Source organism: Lacerta agilis, chromosome 1, assembly GCF_009819535.1.
Source record: "Lacerta agilis isolate rLacAgi1 chromosome 1, rLacAgi1.pri, whole genome shotgun sequence".
NCBI classification, from domain to species: Eukaryota; Metazoa; Chordata; class Lepidosauria; order Squamata; family Lacertidae; genus Lacerta; species Lacerta agilis.
This window is the reverse complement of record NC_046312.1, coordinates 40,684,180-40,691,050: the sequence shown is the minus strand read 5'-3', so window position 1 is coordinate 40,691,050 and position 6,871 is coordinate 40,684,180.

Sequence of the window (6,871 nt, the reverse complement as noted above, 5' to 3'; positions counted from 1 at the left end):
TGCCTACAAAGAAGTGATTTTCAGTCATTAAAAGCTAAGCTCTGACAGCCAAACTAAAAATGGTCATTTCTCAATATAAAATTTAATGTTTTGATCTCTCTCTTGCGGCCTATAATCAGGCTTTGTTTATTCTGCAATTGCAGTAGTGCAGAATTTGGCACAGAGTGCATAATTCAGCATACTTGGAATACTGGTTTATTAAAAAGGTCCTTCGGCCTATGAAGATTGTGTGCAGCAAAGTCCAAAACCTCCAAGTATCCCTATTTTCCAGGGATGTCTCTGATTTAGAGAAGCCGTCCTGATGTTGGATTTGATCCTGGAGTGTCCTGCTTTTCCTTAGGATGTCGCTATTTTCACTGGAGAAATGTTGGAGGGTATGGGGTTACCCCACCCCCCAAGCCGTCTGAAGGAAATCCTGTATAGTGAAGTTTTTTTTTATTAAAAAAAATGTTTAATGTTTTCTTATGTTTTTAAATATGTTGGAAGCTGCCCATAGTGCTGGGGCAACCCAATAAGATGTGTGGAGTACAAATAGTAGAATTATCATTAAGGAATGGGACATCCCTATTTTCATCGGAGAAATGTTGGAAGTTATGAAAGTCTGATGAAACTGCAGAAGCCAGATCAGTATTTATCCACCACCAGTTATTAGCTTTGGAAATAAGAAGGGGTGTGAGACAGAAACTTTCTGTAAAGTGTAGAAGCCCCCTGCATGATCTCTGTTGGTTTTAGCATGCCAGAATGTGTGGAGTAGATACAAACCAGGTTTTACTTATGGTTCAGACTCACCACAGGCTAGAGCTGTTTAGGCAGCTGAGTAAGACTCTGGGAGCCTTTTGGTGCACTAAAGAACTTTAGCTCTTGTTGTCTATTGGAATATAGTTACATAAAGGGTTTGGATAGAATCATAGAGTTGGAAGGGACCACAAGGGTTATCTAGCCCAACTCCCTCCAAACCAGGAATCTTTTGCCCAACGTGGGGCTCAAACCCACAATCCTGAGATATAAAATCTTATGCACAGGCGTGGTTGCGGATGCAAAATTTCAACATCTGCTGCTGCCTCAATACAGTGCGTGCTTTCGTCACTGGGCTCCTTTGAAAACGGCTTCTCCATATGAACCAGGAAGTGACCTCTCCAGACAATGGAACAACTCTTCTTCTCTTATCTCTGCGGCTGCAACCTCCTGGGTGACGTGGATGCTGTTAGGCAGCTGCATGAACATGCATACTCCACCCATTTCCCTCCCTCCATGCGGCCCCTGTTTGGTCTGACCCAGCAAGGCTCTCCTTATTTTTTGAAGCCTGGATGGAATTACACACATATAAAACACTGTGAAAATGTTTTTTTTAAAAAAATGTTTTGAAAAGTACATTGAATTTGGCATAGCTCACTTTCGCCATCTAGTGTCACATTTGTATATTGCACTTTACAACACATTTAAAACATTTTACTTGCATCTGTATAGCTGAGTCCCTATTCTCAAGGGAAAACTGGGATCAGTTTTTTTAAGTTAGAGAAAGGAAGGGCAGCAAAATTGTAGCTCTGGGGGTGGGGGCAGAGATCCTGAAGACCTCCATATCTGTTGGACTCTCAACCCTTGTCACTCCTGACCATTGGCCATCTTGGCCAGCTGGGGCTGATGGGAGCTGGAGTTCAACATCTGGAGGACCATAAATTCCCACCGCTGTTGTAACCAAGAGGACTTTCCTGTCACAAGAATTCAAGTGGAAACTGTCTGAAATCAGAGGGAACATGTAAATTGAGATAAGAGTTTGTTCACGCAAAATAATGTCCTCATTTGTCAATGTGATCCTCCAATTTTGTCTTGTTGATAGTCCAAGGTTTTACTGTCAGAACAATTTCCTGAGGGAGCTGTTTTCCTGTGACACTTGGAATTCCATGCAGCATTTATCTGGACTGCAATCCAATCCTATAATCAAGTTTTGTTGGGTATCCATAATGCCCGGCCTAGCAACAGTGCAACGTAGAAACAAACTAAAGTTATCTCAGCAGCAAAGTCAACAGCACCATTTGTTGTTGTTTAATCGTTTAGTCGTGTCCGACTCGCCAGGCTCTCCTGTCTTCCACTGCCTCCCACAGTTTGGTCAGACTCATGTTGGTAGCTTCGAGAACACTGTCCAACCTTCTCATTTTAAATATTCTGCAGTTATATTCTCTTTTATACGAATGATGAGAAGGAACTAGGAAACAGGCCAATCTAGGTACAGTACATGTGGGAACTGCATAATCTACCTGTAAATGTAACAATTCTAAATGAACAATAACCTCTTAGTTTTGTTGTTGTTCAGTCGTGTCCGACTCTTCGTGACCCCATGGACCAGAGCACACCAGGCACGCCTATCCTTCACTGCCTCCTGCAGTTTGGCCAAACTCATGTTAGTAGCTTCGAGAACACTGTCCAACCATCTCATCCTCTGTCGTCCCCTTCTCCTTGTGCCCTCCATCTTTCTCAACATCAGGGTCTTTTCCAGGGAGTCTTGTCTTCTCATGAGGTGGCCAAAGTATTGGAGCCTCAGCTTCAGGATCTGTCCTTCCAGTGAGCACTCAGGGCTGATTTCCTTTGGAATGGATAGGTTTGATCATCTTGCAGTCCATGGGACTCTCAAGAGTGTCCTCCAACACCATAATTCAAAAGCATCAATTCTTCGGCGATCAGCCTTCTTTATGGTCCAGCTCTCACTTCTATACATCACTACTGGGAAAACCATAGCTTTAACTATACGGTCCATTGTCGGCAAGGTGATGTCTCTGTTTTTTAAGATGCTGTCTAGGTTTGTCATTGCTTTTTTCCCCAAGAAGCAGGCGTCCTTTAATTTCGTGCAACATAGAAACAAACTAAAGTTATCTCAGCTGCAAAGTCAACAGCACGATAGTAGAGGCAAAAATAAAAATGAAACACAACTTCTCCAGCTACTCTCACAGCTCCAGGTGAAACGTTTTGTACTAATGAGCATCCATCACAACAGGCAGCCACCGTTGGAGCCCGGTGGCTGGGAGGAGACCCACACAGAGAAAACAGAGGTCACCGCGGTGCAAGAGGAGTTTCTGAGTCCCACTGATCGAGGACAAACACTGTGCAAATCCTTGCACACAGAATAGATCTTGGTGTCCTTAAGACAGGGGCAGGCATTTTGTAAAAAGAGAGGTGTGGATCTCTGTAGCATCCCTCCCATAGCTGTCAACTTTTCCCTTGACTTGCGAGGAATCCTATTCGGAATAAGGGAATTTCCCTTTTAAAAAGGGAAAAGTTGACAGCTATGATCCCTCCCCATGGCCTATTGCTTGGCTCCAGCTCAGGAAGCAAGGCTGGCTAGCAAAAAAAAGCATTCAGGAAGAGAGTGAGTGAGAGAGGATACATAGGCAAGGGAGCAGAGGGCTCCTCCACCTTTTTCACCTGCGTGTTATTTTTTTTGCTCCTAAATCATGGCTTCTCCTCTTTCTACATGATTGTTGCAGGTCTAAGTTTGAACAGAAGATCTGCTGTCACCGCATCTCAGCGGCCCTTTAAAACCCTACGTCTAGAGCCCTGTGACATCACTTTAAACAGTCATGGCTTCCCCCACAGAATTCTGGGAACTGTAGTTTGTCAAGGGTGCTGAGAGTTGCTTGGAGGCCTGTAGTTGCCACAAAGAGCTACAGTGCCAGAGTTCCCTGTGAAGAGGTATTTATTCAGGCATAGGCAAACTCAGCCCTCCAGATGTTTTGGGATGATGGGAGCTGTAGTCCCAAAAAATCTGGAGGGCTGAGTTTGGGGGTGCCTGGATTTATTGATATACCACTCGGAGAACAGGAGCTCTGTGAGGGGAACAGGGGCCTCCAAACAACACCCTTAACAAACTACAGCTCCCAGAAGTCTGTGGGGGAAGCCATGGCTGTTTAAACTGGCATAGTGCTCTAAATGTATGCTGGGAATGTGGCCTGTGTCTCAGTGGTGAACTGATATGCACCTAGAAGAACATGTGCCATTAAGGACCCAGCGGTGATGATGGAAGGCCCTGTGACGAACAAACTGTGTCTGTGGTTTAACAGCTTTCCTCCCCCCGTTTTGTGAAATTGCTTTGTTGTGGACCAAAAACTCCTGACTGTGGTTCTCCAAGTGCTTCTTTTATTAAGAACACAACAAATTGCTCCATCTTGGCACCATCTGAAAAGAAGTAATCTGTGGATAAAAGCTTTTTGCTTGTTCTCATCTAGGAGCTGAAAGCACAGACTGTGTTTTTGTGGGCTTGATTTTTTTCTTTTTTTAATGACACATAAGTGACATGGAGGTTGGAGCTGGGTGTACGCACAGCCCAATCCGATGCGCTCTCCTAATGGCACAAAGTGGGCTAGATTATGGGCTGCTAATCGTTTACACACCAGGGGGTATTGTCAAGCAGGGACAACTTTACCCCACGCTAAGGAATTAGGAGTGTCTTAAGGACTCCAATCAGTGTGAAGCTGGTTTGACAAACAACAGCATCCAACAGCAGCACCTTATAACAAAGTGCAGGACACATATCCCTTTTGGATGATGTGTGAACCCAGCCCTGGAAACACAGAGAGTGTACGGCAATCAGGAGCGTGAACACAGCCAGGAGACCTTTTTTCCTCTTTTTCTCTGGACTTAGTGTCCCTGGTTGGAATTGATTTGAGAACCATCAGCAAACTGCTCTGCTTTGGAAACTTGAAGAAGCAGCAAAGTTGCACTCACTTGGGATGCAGAATTGACCCAGGAACCATTGATTGCTGACCCCCTATTCTAGCAATGCATCATTACAAATACAGTCATACCTTGGGTTGCAAACATGATCCGTGCAGGAGACACGTTCGCAACCCACAGCATTCGCAGCCTGAAGCGCCGCATCTGCACATGTACATGATGCGCTTCTGCGCTTCTGCGCATGATGTCATTTTGTGCTTCTACACATGCGCGAGCGCCGAAACCCAAAAGCAACCTGTTCCGGTACTTCTGGGTTCAGCGTGGTCCACAATTCGAAAACGCGCAACCCGCAGTGTTCGTAACCCGAAGTATGACTGTACTTTACTGCAGTGACTCCCAATTAGCTAAGGGCTGTGCCCCCCCCCTGTTTTTCAAAAGCCAAGCCACTTTTGAAATTTTTGATAACTCTATGGTAGCTTTTGCTATGTGAGTGATGCCAGGGACCCCCTGAGTGAGTTATGTGGACTCCCTGGGGCAGGGAGGGCCATCTAGGGGGGCAAGGGTCGCCAAAAAAATTCAAGAAAGGGGCCAGGCCCCCTCAAAATTCTGCAGCAACTGTGTGCATGTCATGGATGCACATCTTATGATGTGCTCATCTCACTCATGCATGGCGTGCTGGCGTCACTTGTGCAAGCCACACAGCATGCGCACAACATGTCAACTTAACTCCTGTTTGGTTGCTTTGTATCTGGTTGTTAGTTTGCAATTATTAGACAACTCAGGGCATAAACCATTCAAACTTAAGCACTGTTATTTCCCATTGATTTGAAAAGTAGTGCTAAGTGCAGGCTTCCATTCCCCCCTTATTGAAATCAGTGAGTTTTTGAAGCAGTTAGTCTGGATTGTATACTCTCTCTCCATTTTCAGAAGGGAAAATGTATTTTTTTCTTTATTTCAATGTCTTTGCAAAGCAGTTCAAAATAATTAGCAATGCATCATTTAATGCCTCCATCTTTCTAACAGCTGCAAAACAATGAGACATGTTGTCGTTCCTCTTTGAAGCAAAAGCACATGTCACACTACTGTTGTATCCCTATGAAAATATGTTACATTTTGATTGTGTTCTGCACTTTAGTCCTTTGGCACTTTTGACCTTATGTCTCACTCAATAATTGCTAACAAAATTAGCTCAGCTAATTTCAAATGCGTCAGAACTTGCCATTTCTTGTCCTGTCAAAATGTTCCGGGTGACATTGTTCATGCAGCAGAAGGTGAGCGGTCAGTTTCGATCAGGGCTGCTGGTGGAGCTACAGGGAGAATACTTTTCTCAGGCTCTGAACCAGCATGGGAACCCAAACTCTCAGCTTTCGTTTTTTTAGAACAGTAAGTCAATCTGACATCTATATAAAGAAAGTTAGAAAGGAAAATGTGCAGGTAACATTGTCAGGCTTGGGCAGACAAATACAGAAAAACTGCTATGGCTAGGTATGTTTACTCATTGTTGCTATGCAATTGCAGGAAAGAATGCTGACCATCCCCGCTTGGGCTTGAGAGAGACCCTCCCAGGACAGCAGGAAAAAAACAACAACAGGAGAAGTAGCTTGTTTCTGTTGCTGCCAGTCTGAACAGAGGAGAGTCTTCCTGTGTACTGAGGTACCTTCCTCCACATCCACATTATTTCACTTACTCCCCAAGCATGCTGCCTTAACATTATCAAACACAACCAGCTGGCTTTGGCATATTTTACTCTGAAGTATTTCCCTTGAAATAAATTAGGCTTCCTTCCTACTCGGAAAAAAATTGTGATATTGCCATGTTCACCACCCTCTCCAATTTTCCATGTCTCCCACACAGCTGCTAACAGGCTGTTTGTCATCACTGGGCTGTTATTTATACAAATACAAAATGAACCAGCAAATACAGTACAACCAAAAAAACCATCAAATGCCCTACAGCTGCAGCAAGTCAGTATTCATAGAACCACAGATCAGAGTTGGAAGAGACCCCGAGGATCATCTAGTCCAACCCCGTAAAATGCAGCTGTCCCTTATGGGGATCAAACCTGCAACCTGGGTTTTTTCAGGACTGTGTTCTAACCAACTGAGCTATTCCTGTAGAATGAATTTCAGCACACGGGTGGTTTTATTCATAAGGGTTGGTAAAATGTGTGTGTGTGTGTTTTGCTGACAGCTGTGAAGCTATATGT